The 23,287-nt window shown below is 41.6% G+C and overlaps 1 protein-coding gene across 1 annotated transcript in view; it reads left to right on the top strand.

Moving 5' to 3' along the window:
- The first annotated feature begins 990 nt into the window (after window positions 1-990).
- Window positions 991-23,287, top strand: part of LOC121200238 (microtubule-associated protein 4) — a 101,081-nt gene continuing 78,784 nt past the window's right edge. Inside the window, exon 1 of the mRNA XM_041065402.1 lies at window positions 991-1,071. The gene's annotated coding sequence lies outside the window, so the exon portion shown is untranslated. The remainder of the gene's footprint in view (window positions 1,072-23,287) is intronic.

Here is a 23,287-nt window from a genome sequence, read left to right as displayed (position 1 = left end):
TGTCTGAAAGAAACATAAACCACACCAATGCCTTAATAAACAATCCATATAAATATATTATTTCTGGCAGCAACTTCCTTTCTATAACCCCTTCCATGCAACCCTATAATTATGTACAAACCTTTGGTACGCACACTGCACTACACTGCCACATCACAGACACAAACAGCACGCAGGACAAGTAAGGACACACAGTACCTGCTGTAACTGATGTTTGCCATTATTGCCACAAGGTGTCGCTATAAACCTAAATTACGTGAGGTCGAATTATTTTGAAATTAAACTACTTTTGATTGTTTTTCCTCCTTTATTGGGAGATTTAGCCTATTTTTTTTTTCAGTGTAGTGTGAGAATGAGCTGCATCAGTGTGTTCACTGCATTAGTTCTAGTAAACATGTAACCTGGATATTTGTGCCTGGTTAATCACATGCAGTCATTCATGATCAAACCTATGATCAAATTTATTAGCCTTACTGTGATTTGTCTTGGGGGACGCAACATCCAGGTCTCATTATTTTAATCCAAGTTAAATACAGACTAAATGAACGCCCACCGTATTTACTTGTACCTGGTCCATCTGTCATACACGTGAACGTACTCGGATGATTTATACGATCCGGATGCAGTCTCTGTTTATTGGCCATAATTCCTGTCATCCCGGTGACATTTCAGTGATCTAGGCGGTGTCAGGGCGTCTTCCTGGGCCGTGGCCGTATCCAGAGCGCGTCCCTCCCGGCGATTGGACCGGCACCGTCCCGTAAAAGGAGTCAAACTTGTCCATTGTACGTACAGGTTGTCTGTCAAAAGTGCACACGGTGACGACGAAGGGCCTGCACAGCGTTTGAGAGCTGTGATTGGGCAACGCGCTTGTCATTTAGAGCTTTGCCTCAATTTGATTGGATAAAGCCAGAGCCAGTTAGCGCTATCGATTTGTGATTGGAGCAGAGCTTCTCCGGGGGAGGAGCAAGTTAGTTTGCAGCCAGCGGAGTTCACTGTTGGGTGGGCGGATCGTAGCGGTGACAGCGACGCTCGGAGACTCCCGACAAACTGTCAAAAAGCAGACAACTAACGGTGAGTCACGCTGAATTAAGAGCAATGTGTTTTACTGGCTGTGTGAGGAAAGGTGAGCTGTTTGCAGGGAGCGTGGAGTGAGTGGGCAGACACGCTGGAGGCTTTGTAGCAGTGAAATGACGGTGATTTTGGATGAGTGATCTCAGCACGCATCACAGCGACCGTGCACTGGTGTAGGATGATGCTGCCTTCAGGTGCTCCTCGGAAACTCTTACTTTCCAGAAGGAGTTGGCTCAGTGCGCAGTAGTAATGTCACTCACCCTGTTTATTAACTCTCAGCCAAAGGGAGTAGTTGTGCAGCTTTTTTTCTTTTTTTTGAACGTATCATCGCCACCACCGACTTCCCCAGCTTTCACTTTCCCCTTCATACTGACTACAAAGGTGGGTCCTTCACGTGCAACTAGATTACGGTGGTTTCCGTTATTCCCGACAGCACTTGAGGCAGCATGGGCGCGCACGGTGAAGTTGCACTGTCACAGCGGACAGGAGCAAAGTTATGCAAGCGGGCTGGAGTCTCACTCTGTCCGTGTCTGTGTTGAATCTGTCCATTCATTTTATGAGAAGGACTCAAGGACTGAACAGCAGAAGTGCTTGTGTTGCACTAATGTTTACAGGGCAGAGCTACTACAGTTGACCTCCACGTACTCGACCCTGTGCAATGCATAGACTTCTTCCATATTGCTTATTATAGTAACATCACCATCACTGACTGGGTTAACAGTAGTTAGTATTCTTCTTCAGTTCATTGTGATTAATTCAAATCTGAAGAGCCACGGAGATATTTGCCTACCATCCACTGGCACTGGTTGTTTTGGTTCTTATCACAACTTATCATTGGCAGCTTGTGATGCTGCTGATACACAAAGATAAACCTTTCACTCGTTCCCTCTGTATAACTTCAGCCATTTAAAGGTAACATTTAAGTGTAAATGTATGGTATCGCCACTTGGGCGGAATCACCCTCCTATTATTAAGGATATTTTCCAATACGCTCACTGGTCCACCTTATTAGGTACGCCAATTAAATTTTATATAATCCAGCACAGCAACTATAAATTCTATCTTTACAAAGATAATGATTAATTATTAAATCAGCTATATCTTTTTTTCATAAGGGTTGTGATTTCCACTGGTGTTAAAGTCGACTGCTTTCACAGAAGTGAAACTGCCTTTGTGCTTGAGCTGTTGTATTGGATGCATCTCGTAGTTGTCATCAGTGGATGATGTCAGTTTAGTTTTAAATTAAAGTCATTTCATGTTCCAGTTTGGTTGCAATGACCAAGCAGATTTCATTCTGTTCTGTTCTGAAGCCTCTGAGATGTGGTTGAGAGCTCCAGAAAATAAATGGACATTTGGTTAAGATATTTTTTTGTCATCTCAAACTGGTGTTTAGTGATGGACTGTGTTTCCCCTGTTCTATGTTATGCATTGAACAAAACAATTTGATCAGTTTTTGATTTCCAGTGTGCTCAGAATTATTCATTTAGACAACATGATTCTGCTGAACGTTTTCACCCAGCCCTAAATTCTACCCACAAACTTCTGTGTAACAACAGAAACTTCTCTGCCGTCACTAGAAATATGTTTCTGTAAGTTTTCTTGTCTTGAAACGAGGAATATTGGTCTGCTTTGTGTTTCAAAGTGTTGGTGATCCCTAAAAGCCGTAAGCAAATGAGACGCTGCACATGCACAGTCACGCACAGTCATCGCCTCCATCGGAGCTGATGCTGATACCTGAACTGGAACATTATGGTACGTTTGGCCGCAGAAATTGACGACATAAAGAGGAATCGCAGCAGAGAGGATTGTCCCTCTCCCTCCCTCCCTGTCTCCCTCCTTCTATCCAGATTACTCTCCAATCCTCCACAGCCAGATTACTGAGTGGGAAATAAGAGGTGGGACTGATCTAAGGCCCTGAATTCATTATGGAGCTGATCCAATCACATCCCTAAAATGTCCCGTTGCTTGTTGCTTCACTGGTAAGCCCCGCCAAAGTGATCAGGTATTAGGCCTGAGGGGTTGACAGTTATCAAACACGTCACAGGGGTCAGTCAGTGTCATTACTGACTTTCTCATGAACTGTTGAAATGAACAGCTACAGCATCTCTGTGTGATGTGAAAGTTTCATAACATACAGAGATGAAAGAGCGGTGAAACTCATGTTTTTCCTGCCCAGGGATCAAACCCCACCTGAAATCTCTGTTTGCCCTCAATTGGGTGTCTCCCAGCTTCCCTGCTGGTCTTTAGAGAGCAAACACAAAGCTGTGCAGGAAAGAACGGATAGAGTGACTAACATTTCTTCTCAAAGTATAAAGGCCTTTCTACCAGAGGCTCTTATTGAGGCTCTTATTTTAAAGGATACACGTATTAGCTCATGTAATCTAATTGCAATGTGATGGCCCAGTGTTTGTGTTGAGTGAAGTACTCAGCTACATGATAGACTTTATTTGTCAGTACATTTCCCTAGCAGGGAGTGCTGCTCTCTGACACGGCGTGTCTTTTCCGTCTTCTGCTCCGTGTTGTCCTTTATGGTGGAGGCAGTTGTGTTGCTTTGGACGCAAAATCAGAAGCTCGTACAGTTAAAAAGCATTTTCTGGAACCATTTTATAGAAAAAGTGCAGCAGGATTGGTGCCACTAAGAGCAGATATTTCCACTTATGAAAATGTCTAAAAAAGACGACCATCTGTTTTATTCCCTTTTCTGTTTTATAAATACATCAGCTCAGCTCTTCACACTCTGCTGCAGTACAACTCGCTCAGTGTTTCCTGAGCAAACTTTAATGCTCAGCAGCTTCTTGCCAATATCAAATACCACTCTGAGTAGTTTTATAGTTGTGGACAGTTTTTGACTCTGGGAAAAAAAAAAAACTCTCCTGCACTGCAAAAGTGAAATCAGACCTAGCAATAGGCTGCTGCATGTTGTAGCCACTGTCACAGACACACAAATGCAGGTTTAACAGTGATAGTGCGCCTGTCCCTGATTCTTAAGTGCACAAAAAGTCAACAACACCTGGTTTTGCATGACCTTCGGCAAAGCTGAACACGTATGTGGACCAAAATGGCCAGCTGTGAAACAAATGACTCACTTCCAGGACAAATTGGCTAAATGATCAATTGAGCTTTGTTGAGGGAGCGTAATTGTAGAGTTGGTGTAATGGTTGACCATTTGGTTGCCCATAGAAACCAAAAGTGAAAGAAGATACGGCACAGTGCCTCGAAACCTGTAAACGTATTCCACTCCAGTGACGTCTGCTGCAGAAGTGTGTTTGAGTGAAGAAAGTATTTCAGATTTTTTTTGGTACTTCAGTGTAGTTTGATATTTCTACTGATGCGAGTGTGTGGAGCCACTATAAAAACACATGTATGGGAGGCACAGCATGCTGATCCTTGATGCTACAGGATTTAGTTTAGGTGTGATTCATATATATTGTTCATGCTATACAAGTGATTATGTGTGTATGAAAGTTAGACTGTAAAGATGGCGATGACAACATTTATGCAGTGAGGAGTCACAGTAAATGTGACCGCTTATACAAAACTCACCACAAGTGTTCAATTCCAAGTTTATGTGTTTGACCATTTTCGATATTCTGTGTGTCCAGTTAAGCTGCTCATTGTCTAACTAACTTAAAGCAGTGAAAAACGTATTAAACCACAAGAAACGTCATTGTTTTTAATGGTATGATAAACAGTAGCAGGCAGATGTACATCATCACTTACTGCCAGTAGGATTTAACTTTAAATGTACGAGTGAAGCTTTTAATTTAATGCAGAATGAAAGTCTTTCATAAAAATGTTCTTTTCTCTATAATGGATGGAAATGGATCTTCATTTTGATATATTTAAACAGAATTTCTTTCATATCTGCTTAATCGATGGATTGTGGCCACAGTTTCAATCCTCTGCATTACAACAGTTTAGCATTTGAGGGATGATCACACAGACTAGATGTTTGCTTCCAGGTTTTGTGCTCTCTATCTTTGGGAAGAATTATTAATGCTCCTCTTTTGGATGGTGTTCTCTCTAAATAAATAATCAGAGCAGACGTGGTCATCTGCCTTCCAGGAAGTCCCAAGCAGGGAAATCAAAAAGAATGCATTTGTTCAGACAGCAGTGGAGCATCTCACATCTTTGAATATGTGTTTGTATTTCCAGGAATGTGAATGAATAGACAAATAGACAAATCATGAAAATGATTTTTTTTTTTTTCCATGCATTGGTCATCAACATACAGCGTTAATCCTTGAGTGACCTTTTGCAGCATAGAAATAGAATGGAATTTGTCAAGTTCATCAAAATGAGAGTGAATATACGCAAAGGAAGGGAAATATAAGGTGGAATAAATAATGGAAGGAAGGGGCGAGTCGGGAAACTGTGACCACAGTAGGAGGAGAAGGAGGGAAGGAAGGGAGGAAGGAAGGAGGGAAGGGAGGAAGGAGGGGAGGAAGTGTTTAAATGAGCAGACAGGTTCCTAGAGTCAGTCATTCGGGGACATCCTGAATTCTTCACAGGCTGTGGAATGTCAGTTGACAGCCAGTGACTGTCGACAGTGTACTGTTGCAGGATGCTCCTTTCAGGGTCACCAGGTTGCTTCATCCCAGCCTCTGCCTAGGAGTCAGGGAGGCTGCTGCTGAGGGCAGTTTAGCCTGAGTCCACAGTATTATTCTTACATGATAATGATTCCTCAGTTTTGCCTAATTCACTCACAAACATAATAGTTTGTGCAGCTGCTGTTGTTAAACTGTATTGTAGCCTGGATGATGGGAACATTCGTAGTCAGTTGCTAAGCTGCGGCAGTGGGCAGCTTTGCTGGTATCTTGAGGTGAAACAAACTAGTTTGTATGAAGTTGTTGTTTGTCCACATGCAAAGGCAAAAGTATTTACAGCTGTCCCAAATGGCTCCCTACCCCTGGGGGGGTCTTTCAAGTGCTGTTTGAGGATCCGACCAGCACTCTAATTAACCTCTTAACAGACACCCCCATTTTTTGTGCAAAACCCCGAAAATACTGTACCCATAATAAAAAGCTTCGTGTTCTTCAGCCCTTTTGATTATAGTCGTAACCCTGGTCTCCTTTGAAAGGTAACTCTTTAAATTTTACGACCAGAAACTCAGAATGTGTACCAGAGAGATAATGAACCAAGTTACAGAGGCACAAAGGGAATATAAGGCCTGTACTAGAAACATTTGTGTGGAGAACACTTTGGAAACCAAGTCACAAGTCTGAACCGATTCTGTGTTAGTGATCTGGGGATTGTAAAATGCTTTGCACAGATAGAATCTAGACACTTAGAGCTTTCAAGCAACATATAATTTGCACAAAGTGTGACGATTGAGCCTGGTACAGACCAAAACTGTGTGTTTTTAACTAACTGCAACTAACAGTTACTTTCATTAGCAGTGAATCTCCGGATTATTTTTGATTCATAGTTCAGTTTAAAAAAATGTCAGAAAATAGTGAAAATCTTCTTTTTGTAGCACCGGTATTAACACAGCATGAGAGAGTGGACAATTATTCAACATTATCAGGTATCAGTGTTCTGTGGTGATATGATTATGTATTATTTTATTGTTTTACGAAATTCTGCTGTTCAAAAGAATCATTTTAAGTCAGATTTGATTAAAATTAATGTTTTTTTTTGCGCTTGTGTAAATAGGAAAAATAACTACATCTCCTGCTCAGCCATGTCTCCCAGCCCTGTTAGACAGATGATTAACTATGTTCTTACTGTGGTCATAGCCTGTTAACTGACTCACATATAATATGTGAGACCATGTGTGTGAGACAGCTTGATCCAGGCAAAGCATTTATGATCGGAAGTGATCGATACTCAGCAGCTCCACTGGTAAATAGCTCCAGTACATCCTGTAATGCTTTCCATCAGTGTTGGCCCTACGGTGGATCTGTGAAACACTTTATGTTGTTTACTGTAAAATCAATAAGGCTGTAAAAACTGGTGATTCTTTAAATGGTGACTGTATTACAGAACGTTGAATTCGCTGAACGGGATTAGCTGTGATTCATTTGTTTTCCACCAATGCATGCAGTTAAAGCTCGAAGCAAGCAAGTTTTTGTCTTTTCTCCACAGTTGTCAGATGTGTGCAATTAATAAAGATATATTTATGCTCTGAGGATGTTCAGCCAGGTCTGTTGGCAGACGAGTTTGTAGTTTAGCAAAGGGTCAGGTCATATCCAGTAGTTCAATTCTGTCCAAACTCCAAATGGTTCTCGTCAGGTCAGAGTTTGCGCCGCTCTCCATCGAATGATTTGTCGTCTTTTAATGCTGCAGGGGCTTGTTGTTCGGAATCGCGTTGTGGGAAATCAGGGTCAAGTGAATTTATGAACAGTCATACTTGCAGGACTGTATCATATCCAAAAAAAAAAAAAAAACTCTCATCTGGTAACAGTTCAGTGAGAAAGGAAATGCTCTTCTTTTCTCACCATGAGACTGAGAGGAAAAGCTGAAGTTTGTCTCTCTCTCTCTCTCTTTTCATGAATTATTTAATATCAGCAGTTATTGATTTTATCTGAAGTCAGTGCAGCAGCCATTACATGTTGCAGGAAGATGCAGAAGTCTGTTTGCAAAGGGAATGCAAAGCAAATCTAGGGCCGCGCCTGACGATTATTTTTCCAATTAATCAATGAATTATTTAGTCTGTGTTCATGCCAGTTTCCCAGAGAGGAGACGTCTTCATATCATTTTTTTTTCTGTCTGACCAACAGTCCAAAACCTGAATGTAAAACCTATTTACAAGGATTAATAAACAAAAGTGGAGACATTTGAGAAGATTGGTGCATGGGGCGGGGGGGGGGGGGGGGGGGGGGGGGGGGGGGGGGCACTTTAGCCCCTGCTAGTGAGTCAGAACTGTGCTGTGCTCATTCAATAAAAAAAAACCTCACAGCAAAGGAGCTTGCAAATGGTTTGCAAACTGTCAGTTAGCAAGCCTGTTAGCACGAATGGGTCATTGAATCAGTGGAGCAGTTTAGTCTCTGGCAGAGGACATTACATAAAAGTGGATGATACAACACATAAGCTGTGAGAGGAGCCTCCTTCATTTTGGACTCTCCAGCTCTCCCATCCCCCAAAGCAGCATCATGAAGATGGTCAAAGGTGCAGGTCAGAGTTCATTATGTGATGATGCTTTCATTAAAATGAACTGATTTCCCTTTAAGTTTTGCTATTTTGAATGCAGGTGTGACCAGGCATCAAAAGTAACTCATCCTTAAGTCATTATGTCATGTGACCAACACAATCTGACCTCTGACCGTCATATAAACCGACTGTACGTCTGAATTCATGTTAAACACACACTCAGCTGATTCTTCAGCATGTATTAACACGCTTTATACTTAATGTGTCAGGGTGAAAGATGAGCAACATGTTGAGGCAACAATCAGCGCTAGCTCCAAAATGTGGAGAGTTGAGTAATCCCCAAATGATTTTACTTAACCAGAGTCAACTGTGTGTGACAAAGTTCTACTGACTCTACACAGTCAGTTTTCTGCTTTAAGAGAGATTGCAGAGATTATCGATAACAATAGTTGTAGCTTCGTAGATGTGCAAGGTATAAATGGGTGACAGGTTCCATCCGCCTGTGATGCTCCTTGGTGATTTATCATGTGGATTTCAGATAGAAGTGTGTCTCACAGGCAGGCAAACAGACAAAGATGTGTCCATTTGCGTTACGTACATAGTGATCTGTGTGTGTGTGTGTGGTGGGGGCTGGAGGGGTGGAAACTGAGATTGCGTGACAGCGGCGGATTGAATGAATGAAATGATGGAGGGATAGAGGGCAGAGAGAAAGAATGGGATGGTACAGAGTGAACCGGTGGCTGGTTAATCCCCCCTCAAAACAGTAGCAGCTGGACCAGTGTGTTAGCAACCGGGCTTTACTACTGCCAATCAGCCCTGCTGGGAATTATGCAGCAGGGCGAGGAGATGGATGTCGTACAGCTGGATGGATAGGTAGATGGAGGAGTATGGTTAAGAGGTGCGTGTTAGATGGGGGAACGCAGAGAATCAGACAAAGTTCTTTGGGTTTCGTCCGTGTTAATGAACCATACAAACTATTAATTTAATAGAAACTGCTTATTTATAGTTTCAGTACTTTCTTTTAGTTTTAAACTGGAAATTTGTTGGAACAAAACACAACAACAACTGAGAGGGCAGTGAAACTACAAGCACAGAAACCCTGCAAGAGCAGGAGATACAGATAGAGTCTCAGTTCTTGGTTGTGAGTCTCACTTCTTGGTTGTGTGCCTTTTTTTTTTTTTTTTTTAATTTTTGATTTACCACAATCTCAGCAGAATAATCACTAATGTTCACATGAATGGAGATGAGCCTGGAGATGAGACGAGCCCAGATAGCTGTGAATTCAGGAATGTGAAGCATTTAAAGTTCATGGTCAGGTTCGTGAGCAACAGGGGCAGGGAATTAGGTTTTTTTTTTGTCATATAGAATTCACTATTGTTTTGGGTCAGCAGACCAAGCTACGGCGTGCACACACACACATCAGTGAATACCCTCTGACATGTCCTAGCCCTGGATGAGTGTGCGTCCAGTGTGTGACAGTGTTTGTTTTGGGATTAGATTTCGACCTCTGTGCGTCTGTCTGTGCGCGTCCGCGCTGCTTTGCATTCCATTGCGATGTGTAAAGCCCTCGTTCTGCAACAATAGGGCATAGTTCCCAAAGACATACTGTGTTCTGTGTGCGTCTCGGGAGTGTGTGGGCGAGACCGTGGGGACGTACTGGGAATTCATTCAGTCACTGAGGTTGTGTGTCTTTTCCGAAAGAGGTGAGGAAGGGAGGAGGAGGAGGAGGAGGAGGAGGAGAGGAGAGGGGAGGGGAGGACATGATGCAGGGTGTGGACTTGACTACTTGTCTGTCTGCCTGTCTGCCTGTCTGCTCTCTAGCTTGCATGCTAATGGGATACAGCAAGTGCTGAATTATACAAACAAGTCCTGAGAGTCCTGTGTAATTCTATTAGGACTAGAAGAGAGCTAGGTCTCTCTCACACACACACACACACACACACACACACACACACACACACACACACACACACGGTCAAACACTAGCCCTTTCACTTAGCCCTCAAACAGACCCACTGTGAGTTCCATCAAGGCAGTGTGTGGGTGTGAGAGCAGCAGGACACACACACACACACACACACACACACACACACACACACACAGACATGCACACATACAGGGCACACATATTAACATTACCTAAAGTGGAGCTCTGTGAATGGAGCCAAACATCAAAGACACACACTGGCTGTTAGGAGCCGACCAGGAGGGCACTCCGTGATCCACCACACTCACGTCTCTCCTTTCCATTTCTGAGTTGCTTCTATCTTATTGTCAGATAAGGTGTGTTTGGATGTACTTCATTCATTGTATTTGTGTAACTAAACATAAATTGAACTGTCATTTTTTATGAAAAATATAGAATTTGAAGGATCTGGTTCAGGCCTGTTCTCAGCCAGCTGAGGAAGGATGAGATGTGACGGCTCCAAAGTGGATAATAAATAAAGATGTGTAACATTATGCACAACAAGCTGACGTCACATTTGCTAGAATAACGATATTGCACTGATTCGTGCAACTTGTGAGTCCCTGTGGGCTGGCCCTTAGACTGCACCAGTACAGGAAACGCATGCTTGAATTTGACTGTAAATCAAGCTTAAAATACGAACACTAACCGAATATCGGCAGGAAGGAAGTGGAGTGACTATACCTTAAAGGCCTGAGGAGGCGTTTGTCATTTTTACATTCAGTGTTACCAAAATTTAACTTTAAGTTTGTTAGTTACTTAGTCAGAAACATAACTGTCCACAGTGTGGAAATTTCTTCTTGGTATCACCACAGAATAAATAGAAAGTTAATTTGACTGTGGTGTGAAATGTAGGCAGTGAAAGAGGCAGAGGACGTTCTGCACTCAGGGTCTTCAGTGCATTTTTGAGGAACCACTTGATGTCCACATTCTTGGTGACTCTCGGTGTTATTACAGTTGAAATGCTGGGTCAGCAGAGAGAGAGAGAGAGAGAGCTGCACCGCCTCCTCTCTCTCTCAGCTGTGGTTTACAGACAAAGAAACGTACCTGGCGTTATGCACTTTCTTCCGTCAGAGGATCAGCAGCTTTCCTTTTGTTCTCCCTTCGTTCTGCCTCCTCTCCTCTTTCTCTCCTTTGCCATTGTCGGGTTGACAGAGTTTTGGAGGCTGTCTTGGTTTTACATCACCAGTGATTAGGAAAGCAAGGCTCTGTGTACTTTTCACACACACACACACACACACACACACACAGACACACACACTTGCACAGGCAGTCCCACTGACAGCAAACATTGTCAGAGCTTTTGCCAGCTACATGGGAAAGCCCTTTATGGACTGGCGTGGCCCCTGCATTATTCATCTGCATATGGCATAATATTCATTATGCAGTACATGTGGGATATTGAGCATAAGAGCCATACTGTTACATAATGATCATGCATGCACTCACCTCCTCTACTGTAAAGGCCTAAAACTGCAGCAGAAAGACCTGTAAGCAGTTTCTATACAGCTTCTAACTTTTTATATTATTCTCTGTCCAACATTTATTGATGAGCTAAAGTCACACATAGCCAGTGTATGAGATCACACACACACACTTCCAGGACCGTGTGTGCACTTTGCTTCAGAGCTTCATCAAACTGTTTCCGTCTGAGTCACATCAGCCTCATCTGATGGCGTTGCATCCGGAGGACGGGACGTGACTGACGACAACATTAAAATTAAGGTTTCAATTTGTCTAAGCCAGTGTGTGTGTGTGCGTGTGTGTGTGTGTGTGTGTGTGTGTGTGTGTGTGTGTGTGTGTGTGTGTGTGTGTTTGCATTGTGGTTTCTATTCGGCAGCTCAGCCTCAGATGAACACAAAATGAGCACAAAATGTGTGTTTGCGTCGACTTGAATCTTAAATTCAGCTTTGTGGTTTCATGTCACTGACGTGCCACGCGACTGACTCATTTATCGCTTCATCGACATTATGAGTCAGTGATTTCTTTATTCACAGAGCTGTTAGCTGCTTTGTAGCCTAAGAATTCTCATTGCTTCTCCTGATATCGACTCGGAGAATCACCTCATAAAATGGACAGGTATCGGCTGAAGGAGAACAACACAATTTCAAGTCACCGTAAAATTGTAGTTGTTACATTTTTATTTATTATTTATTATGTCCTGCCATTTTGACCACCAGCTGCAGAGCTCATATCCAGATATGACAGATGATTTGAAATATTGGTGGATATTGTATTTGTATATTGATATTGTATGTTGTATCTGAGGATGAGGTCATTATCAGGGACTGCAGAACACTGCATTATATCACCTGTTTGTTTTGCACCACACCGAGGACACTGACCAGCCCATTTGGACAAAAGTATTTGTGTCCCTATCTTAGGGTCAGCAGCACACACAACACTTAGGTGCAGCAGGTGAGGAGCTGGAAAGCTGCTGAAAGCTCTGTCACTATTAATGGCCTGTTGGTGCAGATGGAGGCAGCAGGCGTGGCTTTATACACTATTTCCTCCATCATTCCTAAATGAGAGGCATCAAATGGGGCCACGTAAAACCTCCATAAACTGTGACAGTATTCAGACAACACACACAGTTTGACCTTTTCAAAACTTTAATTATCCCTGAGGGCATCATTCACCTTGTGTGTGTGTGTGTGTGTGTGTGTGTGCACGCTTTGGGCTTCATTGCTTCTCTAACTTTTAAAAAAACACACACACACACACTGTAGCCTGTCTGCCATGGCTTTTTATGTAACAAGGTTCCAGAAATGTGTGTGTCCTCTCTGCTGTGACCTGTTTTATGCAGTATGAATATGTTATCGGTGGATCAGCCACCACATTCCCATCTCTCTCTCTGTGTGTGTGTGTGTGTGTGTGTGTTTGTTCAAGCAAATATAGGAAATCAGAGAGCAAAGTTCTCAGAGAGCATTTTTTAAAAATTGTGTATTTATGCCTGTGACTTTTGTCCTTTTCCATTTTCAGAAAGCTATTTTAGGGACTTCCTTTGTGTTTTAAAAGGCATTAAAGAAATTTTCTGACTGACCTAATAATTGCTAATGTTGATACTGGGAATAACAGGCATTCCACTCATTCTGAATGAATTCTGTGTGTGTTTTGTTGCTCCTGGCTCTTGATTTTAATTTTTAGTTTTGTTCGTAGTCTTTTGATGAAAATGTATAATAGGTTTAGTCATATTTTAGTCATCTGATTATCATTATAGTCACATTATAGTCTGTCAACATCAGCAGTTATTTATTATTACCGTCTTTGCTGACCCCGTTAACACTGTGGGGTCATTGGAAGGTGCTAGCTCAGGAGCAGGGACTTTTTTTTTAAGAGCAGGAACTATGACCTGTGGACTAAAATCAGACCTAAAATCAGGTACTTTCCTGCTTTTGAAAGCAGGAAGTACAACAGAAGAGGGACGTTCATTTCTTAGCTGTGCAGCTGCAACTATTCACAGGAGCTGTAGACAATCACACACACACTTGTCTGTACATAGTAAGTGATGGAGGATTGCTAAACTCCACCTGTACGCCTCCGGAGACTAATTACAATGCACAGTCTCTCTGTCTGATACACACACTCTCACACACCTACCTCCCTGCGGCCTGAGGCCACTCCTCTGTATTTAGACCTCAGGCCTCTGGTTTGTCCTCAAATGCCGTCCCTCTGTATTCAAATGCTTAAAAATACAGTCCCTCTGTCAAACACTGTCCCTCTGTCTTGTTCTTTGCCTTTCCGTCTCTGTCACCAGGGTTTCATCACTCTTAGTACTCTTGGTAGCTGAAGAGCCTGATGGTGAACATGCCAGCGGCTTCTTACATAAACAACTCCATGCATGTGTGTGTGTGTGTGTGTGTGTGTGTGTGTGTGTGTGTGTGTGTGTGTGTGTGTGAGAAACGTGTTCGTGTGTAGTTTTTTTTTTAACTACCAGAACTGTCATCTTAGGGGTCGAAATGTGAGAACGGGAGTGTATTGGTTTGTATTAGTTTGTTGATTGTCAGATGTGCACAGGTGTCACAGATTGTGTCTCAGAGTGTGAGTTATTGTGTATTGTATGTGTATGTGTGTGTGTGGGTGTGTGGTTGGGTGTGTCAAAGAATGCCCGTACCGATATGCAGCTTTACTTTTATATCAGGAAACATAATAATTAAAGGTGTAGCCTTATTTTACATTTTGAATTATAGTTATCCCTGAATATTTACTGCTTATCAATACATTAAATGTCATAAAGGTTAGTGCCAAAGGCCAAAATGAACCCTTTCACATTTAACTCCATCGTATATGTGACATTTTACGAGATTCCTAATGTAAAACACGGGGCTTCCTCAGAGAAAAGCGTGATTTTTTTTTTTCTTTTTTTTTTTTTTTTTGGGAAGCTGTTCCACATTTTTCTTGCAGGTTTTACAGCTCTCTGTAAACAGTGAAACGCTGTAAACACACGCTGTGAATTAGCCAGAGGCTTAGGTGCGATCTCACTTGGACGGAGTATGAGGATGTTTTAAATAAAATACCTCAGCTGAAGACTTCAGGTACTTTCACCTTTGTATGAAAAAGTTCAAACTGGTATCGGTACATTGTTGAAACTAAGAACTGTAGTTACTTTAGTACTTGCTCTAAATAGTAATTGGCTGCATTAATTAGTTTAATAAAAGTAAAAGTATTAAAACTCACATTGAAACATTACAAACATTTTGATAAGGATCTTTTAAATTTGGTTATTAAAGCAATATAATCTACAATTTTTTTTTTTTTATCTCCATTTGAAGAATCCATAACATTCTTGTGTTAGATTCTCTTTCCGTACATGTGTTTGTGTTTGTGTGTTGTGCTGCGTTGTGTGTTAACAAGTGCTGTGATTGTGTGGCTCGGTGAAATAGACTGAATGGCTCGCTAGGAATGTCAAAGATAGCATCTCTCAGATTAGTGCGATGGCAGCTGGACACGGGGACACCTCAGACCTCAGTGCACAGACACACACACACACACACACACACACACACACACACACACACTTTGTTTACAGTTTATAACATTAAGAATTCAGACAGTTTTTTCCAAATAATTTATTAAGTTTTGACCATTTTTCTTGCAACATTCAGTGTTTGTGCACTGTTTCCTTAACTTACATGCACGTCTTCATTATTTAATAATTCTTGCAGTTTACACAAGAAGGCCTTTTCAGGAGCTTTTATGATATGACACCTTCCCATGACAGGTTTGGAGGATTCCCCTGTGGGTGATTTACAGGGTGTGAACAGGTATCAGATGACACGGTCCCTCGCCTCCCGGGCCACCTTCTGCTTTCATGTAAACTCATAGAGGGCGGGTCATGTGGTGCGTGGGTGTGTGTGTGTTCATGTGAGTAACGGCACCTTTGCTAGAAGTATCTCTGCTTCTCCTTCTCACACTCAGGCAGGCATAGACACCAGCGCTGACCCTTTGAAGTAGATCCCCCTCAGGTGTGCGTATTGATTAGTAAGACATGGGCGTGGCCCAGAGGTTTTACAGAGTGAGCTGGTGACGTGCTTACAGACTGGAGCTCGCCAAACTGGTTAAGCAAAGGAGGCCGGAGAGTCGCCAGCAAAGCGCAAAATTGATTAGCGGTTAAACCATCTAGCTGCTGGAATTTAGTAACAAGGATTTTACTGAAGCGTTTTTAATAAAATGTCTTAAATAACCCACTGGTTTCTGAGCTATTTGAACCAATAAAGAGACTGAATAAGAGTGATGTGAACTGCCTTAAGTTCAATTAGGTTCTTCAAGTTGCAGATTTGATTCAAGGCAGTTTTTTTTTTCCCTTGATCCAATGTGTTTTTGGAAACCACCGTTTCGCGTAGTAATAATTAGTCAAAACTGTCGGTTCTGGAAATAATCACGTTCCAATTTTTATTCTTCCACACAGTGAAAACCACACAGCACAGTTATGTGTATATTTGTAATTAAATCCATCAGCTTGTGCATGAGTAGATCCTGTGTGTGTGTGTGTGTGTGTGTGTGTGTGTGTGTGTGTGTGTGTGTGTGTGTGTGTGTGAGAGAGAGAGAGAGAGAGAGAGAGAGAGAGAGAGAGGGAGGGAGAGCGACAGTGAGATAACTGAGCAAGAGCTAAAAGTCCCTCGTCAGCTGTCTCTGTATATCAGCTGGAACAAAAACAGAAGTGCGGCTGCTGAAAAAAGGGGAAATGGCCTCAGACACACACACACGCACACACAAACACACAAACATAAAATAAAATGATGTGCTCAGTGATAAACAATACATACACACATTATACCTTCTTCCATATTAAATACAGATGAGCAGGGCTGTGCAGAATCACGAAGAGAACACTAATAAAGATAAAAATTAATCCAGATTACGTTGCTGTTGGTAAATATTCTGATGACTATTATTAATCAGGACTTGTTGTGCCAGTTGTTTCAGGAACATTATTTAGCTGCAGACTGTCATTAACATTTCGATCACTTGAGAGCAGTGAAGAATATATAAAACTGAAAATGTTTAATGCTTCTTCAGTCACTATTTGACCTCGTCTCTGTGAAGCAACTGAGGAAAAGAAGCCAGTAGCAACAACCACAGAGCCATAAACTCATTCAGTCAAGCAGCAGTGTGAGCCAGCTCTCATTCTGTCACACACACACACACACACACACACTCCTACAGTACACACCCTCTCTCATGGTAACTGAGTGAGCTGAGTGTTTAGAGGAAGTGTCCCACCTCTCTTAGAAAGTGACATCAGAGGTGAGCTTTCCTCACAGTGGCTGTGTTTTTTTTTTCCCCTAGACCGTGTTGAGGCTTTAATACATCCATGTAAGTAGTTTGGATGCTTTGTATAGTTTTATTAAATATCCTGTGGTGAGCAGTGATACATGAAACTGAATGTGGTGGAAACCCCCTCCATTATTATGGCTGTACACATGTCAAAAAAACCCTCATTCATTCATGCACTTATTTTGAGACATTAACAGGGTGATTTTTAAGTTTTACTTTCCTTAATCATTTCCTCTATCTTGTGAAAGAGCTGGCAAGATTTGAGAAAAGCTTTTTTTTTTTGTAATTCTGTCATTGTCAGTAGGATTTTTAAAATCATTTGTGATGGGAACATTACAGATTATTTCAGGGTCACAGCAGGACAAAAAGTTATTATCTGCAGTAAAAAAATATCTCCAGGCAGAAGTAAGGACTCAAAGTCATTAGCTTGTGGTTTGAATTAAGTCAATATTACTGGTCAGTTCATCCGTACTGAGATGATACAATAGGTTTTTATCATGTTAGAATTGTAATGATTTTCTTAGCAAGTTGTGGTTCATAAAAAAAAACAAACTTTTTTTTATATTTTACACATCCGAAGAGTTTGGACTCATGTAATTCATAACAATGAAGTTTATTCCTTGTAGCATCAGTTTTAGTATTTTACTTGAGACTTTTGCTAAACAACTTTCTAAGAGGTGATCTTTCCACACAGTGGCTATATGCCAACAGATTAAGACCACTTCCCGTTTATATCTATCTGGGCCTTATTTCGCAACTTTTTTTAAAATGTATTTTTGTAGGTCTGACTTCCTAGTTCAGCTCTGAAACAGTTAGAAAATAAGGAAACACAAATCATAAATTCTTAAAGCGCAAAGTGGCGTCTTCAGAATGTGTGTGGCTTTTCAGTTTACTGTCCTGTATAATAAAACGGGAGCAAATACTCACATTTTAGAAGCTGAAACAATGAGGAGCTCCATTGGACTTACCTGTGATGTAATACTGAAGTTCCGGATCAGGTTCTGTTTAACTTCCCTTCCCTGTCCATTTCAAAGTCAAAGGTCAAAGTTTCTGTCAGATGGATCCCACCCATTGTCTAACCATCGCTGACATCATACACCTAACCAGACTCTGGTGAGGTCAGCGTTTCCCTCAGTGCTGTGTCCATGTGACCTCTCATAATCATAGGCCCACAGAGTGGTAATGTAGGGATATTAAAGTGCCCTGCAGTTGTTTTACAGCCACATTGTCCTTGGACAGTGAACAGCTCCACATCCACACTGCTCAAAACCCTTAAAGGAACAGAGTTAGAGTAGCTGAAAACAGGCAGATATTGGCGTGGAACTGCCAATTGTCAGTTGCGCTGTCAGGTTTTGTTAGAATACGCCGCTCCTTACAGCAGACTTGCCTGTCACCGCCTCCCAGCAGCACAAGGATATCATTTTAGGTATGACGACGACCGTGCTGCATTTCAGGGAGGTGATCTCACATGTTGTGTGATGCAGCACGAACCTCTCACTTTTCTCTTACATTTGTCTTTTCACATGTCTGAGATAATTATAGTTACACGGTGGGGGGGGGGGGGCAGTTAATGCTGCAAGCCTTGCCCAGCGGCACAGTTTAGAACATCCTACATATTCCAGCACGTATCTGGTTTCAAACCTGCAGCTGGAGCGCACAAGTGTATGTATGAATTATGTGTGTTACGTATCAAGCCACGCAAGCTGAGAAATGACTCGGGGTTAATGATTTATGGAGAGTAAATATCTTATCATTAACGTGTCACAAGTCAATGTTTGACCAAGGAAGTTGGGATCAGATCTAGGTCACGTCACGGTGTTTCAATAAAAACATTCTTTTTCTGCTGAATGTGGTGGCAGGGGGAGGAAAACCACCTTGTCAGCGAGACGCCAAAGCTCTTGCATATAGCTGAACCTAACACCCCCCCCCCCCCGACCTTCCTCAGGATTAATCAAGCATGACATTTTGTTGTTCTGTTGTAGGAACAGGAGGAGGAGGAGAAAATGCTGAGTGATTTTGGGGATTAGGTTTAATGTGTTATGTCACGCGTCACGCTGACAACCGCTATAGGAGTCTTCCAGTTTAAGCCTATGGAACCCCCCCCCCCCCCTCCCCTATTTTTTGATGAAAGATTTCAGATTGGTATGAATCAGAGCTTTGTCTTTTTGCTTTTCATAAGATGCTCCAATGAAGAACATCTGTCTCTGTTTGATGGGTCGAAGAAAAACGTCCAAGTGAGGATCTACTTATTACTTACTTACTACTTACTTATGACTTACTTATCTGGCACAGCTGCTCCATTACATGTGCAATAGTTCTCTCAGGGACCATATTCCTATATGTATATTTATTTATCTCACCCTTGGTATGTGTAATTACTATGATAATTACTATTTTATATATATATATATATATATATATATATATATATATATATATATATATATATATATATATATATAGATAGATAGATAGATAGATAGATAGATAGATAGATAGATAGATAGATAGATAGATAGATAGATAGATATAGATAAATATAGATATATAGATATTATAAAGCCATAGAAACTGTGTGTCTTATTGTGGTTTTCCTTCTCTGCCTCTAAATCCTGTGATCTTCTGAGTTGCTGGTGCAACAAAATCTCATTCCTAATACGTACCTGAACGTAAAGGGAATGACAATAAAGTTCTCTGAATCTGAATGAATCTGAAAGGGAATCTCAGCAACAAGCTACTGCAGTACTTTATTTGATTCATATACTGTAGAAACAAGACAGATTTGTCATAATGATTTGTACAATTATGGTACAAATACAGACCTGTATTACAAATTTTAAAAAGTTTGCAATTGAGATCCTAATTGGAATATTAGTCATAAAAATCGCAGGTAGATATTTGATAATAGATCCATATCATCAAGTTGTTCAGCCCTAGTTTCCATATATTTTCGTGCCTTGTGATCTGTCAGGTAACTTGAGTTCTTCCTGCAGCTTTATCATCCCCGTGGTGCTTTTTTGTTTACATACAATAGTGGAGTGTCAGAGCAGATTAAAAAGAAGCTTAACCTTCACCTCTGCTTTTTTGGCAGCCGGAGAACACACACCCACCAGCTCCGGAACACACACATATGTATAGGCACACATGGGTTTACATACACACATAAATACACGACTAATCCACACATACACTTGAACATTTGTTAGCAGACAACACAATAGAAACTGCCTTTTCCATGGATTTCCTTCCTTTGTTGAATCCAGATTATTTCTGAGTGGCCACACCACAATTGTGAACAGGAGGTGGAAAACAGGAGCTCGGCTCCAACTAAGGCACCTCACCGGGGTCAGAAGATCCTGGAGTTTGTGACTTTCCCAACCCAAATCCAGTTCCGTCCCACTGTAGGACCACGCTAATGAAAAGGTTCTGCTCCTGTGGTCATGTAGGGACCCGCTGTAGAAACAGAAGCTGAAGGAGCCGAGAAGGAACAAACAAAACTAGCTTGTCTGGTTTACAGCTATTGAAATGTCTGTGATTGGTCTCTCCCTCTGTTAAAGCAAATCGGTTGGTAGTCCGGGTGGCATGGATCACCCGGCTCACTCTGCAGCTGGCACAGATGACGCACTGTATACCAAACACACACACACACAGATGATGTGGGGTTAAATATGGAAACTGGGGCAGTGTTTCTGACCAGCATGGCTTTGTGGTCGAGGCAGTAGGGAGCAGTCTTCCTGCGACACACCCTGGTGTCAGCACCGGGGGCTCCTTTACTGCTGCTGATACACTGGCAGTCAACCATTTAATGAGTATGTCTACAAATAGATTATTTGTATTCCTGTCTGTTGTTGATTATAAGTCCAGCTTGTAAAACTTTATGTATTTTCTAGTTGATTTTCTGAATGATTCACTAATTCAGTATCTGACTGAATGTCTAATGACTTATTAACTCACTGACTGGATGACTGACTGCTGTCCATGAGACTGATTGACTGATTGCCTGACTCCTATTGACACACTGACTTTTCTAACAGGGTATTTAATAATGAATGACCAATCAATACAGTAAGACTGTGCTATAAAGGGAATACACTGACCCTCCGCTTTTTGTGCGCATGAAAACCTTTTAAGATTTGGTTTGACATAATCTACGTGGCCACAACGACGCACACACCTGAACATTACACACATATGTCATTGCTGAACATCTCATTTCAAAATCGTGAGCTAGTTTAATCTACTTTCCAGCAGATTTTGAGACCAGGTTGAAAGGATTTGCTCCTGTTCACCCACAGAGGCTAAGCCCCCAGTGTCCATTGGATGCAGTAGTGTCGCGTTCTGGCAGCTGCTGGAGACAATCCACTTTTCTGTACTCCGTTTTCTTTACATGCTCCAGCTATTTTTGACCAAATCTGTGAATCAGGAGAAGAAATTTTACAGTTTACCTTCTGCTAATATACTCTACACTACTCAGGAAATACCATTACAATATAGTAAGAAGATGGCGTGCTGTGTATGGTAATTAAAACAAGTAAAGAACAAAATATCTGTGGCCTCTTTGGTCATAAATGAGCTGCACATGTAAAAATCCAACATTTGTCAGCAGAACCAGTCAAATCTTTATTGGAAATGTGCCTGTTCCAACACTGCGCCTCTGTAACACTTCCACCGAACACTGGAAACCGCCATGGAGACGTGACGCAGCTTCATCCAGTGAACATCCAGGATTATGGAGGTCCAGTGCAGATTTTGGATGATAAGACCGGGCTCACAGTGGGTTGTGCCAGTTCACCTCAAAGGTGCTGGATGAGGTCACGCCGAAGTAGGAAAGGGTCTTCTCCAGACTGCTGACACAAAGTGGTAGGAAAGCTTTGATCTGAATTTGTATTTGCGTGGCTGTGTCTTTAAATTTCCCTTAAGGTTGGGCCTGAGTGTGTATTTTTTGCCAGTGCATTAGGCAAAGTTTGTGAAGTGGTGAATTATACAGGGCATATTAGACATATATCAGTGCACTGAGTACAAACATATTGCAGATATTGTATGTATTGTGTTATATTTCATTAACTTTAACTAAGGGGACCTTGGCTGAACCATGGAAAACAACCCCATTATACAATTATATGACCAGAGGTACACAGATGTACTTTTAGCAGTGCACCTGTACCTGTTCTCTTCAGAGTGAGTGAGTGGATAATCCAGTAGATGGGGCTGTGGAGTTGTATTTGAGTTTTGACTGCCTCTGTTTGAGGATTGCAACTGGTCTTGAGAAAAATGTTACTACCTAATAAATAAAAAGAAAAATCCCTGAATTAAAGTTTAGTTTTGATTTTAGAGGAGTGTATTTTTAATGAAAATGTGTTTATATGGACTTCAGTAGGTTTAGATCCGCAGATATAGTGGAGGCTGCAGGTTAAGAAGGAAGGATTAATGTGTGTGTGGATATAAGTGTCGTTGGCTGGCAGCCAGATAGAAGGGAAACCGCAATAACTCACGGTTCAGGATTGATCCTCTTTGCAGCAAATATGTTGTCTTGCATTGTGTTCTTGAGCAAGACCTTGAGCTCTAACCTGCTGTTTCAACAATGTGAGAAAGGGAAGTTCAACAAAGAGAGATGAAGAGATGATTTTTACAGGGTAGAGATGTTAAGTGTGTCATAGTAGCGTGGATAATGAAAGGAGAATTGTCAAATGGAGATGAGACAGATAAACAGAGAGTGTGTGAAGAGCAGAGAAAGGCTGGCTGCTGCTGGCACCGAGGATAATCTGGCATTATAGTTGGAAGATGACACAATATGACTCGGCAGATTCCCGTGGTGGCCATTGGTCAGCTGAACTCCCAGATGAGCTGATGACTGCTTGGATGCGCGTGTCTTTGTGTCTGAGTCCATGTTTAGGTACAGATTGTGCCTCTGTGTTATACCAAGTCGTGCATTTCTTTCATGCAGCGTAAAAGTGTGCCTCCCTGTGGTGGACAGTGGTATTATATTTAAGTTATCATCAGTGATTTAAAAGCTGTGTGTTTTTTTTTTGAGAGATCAGGCCCAGGTTTTGTATTAGGTGTGTACCGTTAGAGGGTCTTCTGGTCTCTTGGTCTTACTTTGATGGCACCTCAGGGTACAGACCTGTAGAGTTCACATCAGATTTTCCCCCGATCACCAAAGACAAATAGATGTTTTAAATAGATTTAGTGATTTTGTTTATCATACTTGTCAATTTAAAATTTTCCAGGCATAATGATGCAATCGTCTGTAATTTTTGTTTTCTATTGTCATTGTGCTTTTGCTGTCAGCTTCACAGGAATTAAAGAAATATCCTTGGTTTTATGATAAAAATAAAAAGGGTAAATTTGGGCTATGTTTAGTTGAAAAGGGAAGACATCCCA

Source organism: Toxotes jaculatrix, chromosome 20 (genome assembly GCF_017976425.1).
Source record: "Toxotes jaculatrix isolate fToxJac2 chromosome 20, fToxJac2.pri, whole genome shotgun sequence".
Taxonomy (NCBI): Eukaryota; Metazoa; Chordata; class Actinopteri; family Toxotidae; genus Toxotes; species Toxotes jaculatrix.
Note: the sequence above shows the minus strand (reverse complement) of the source record. Positions and strands in the feature narration are given on the sequence as shown.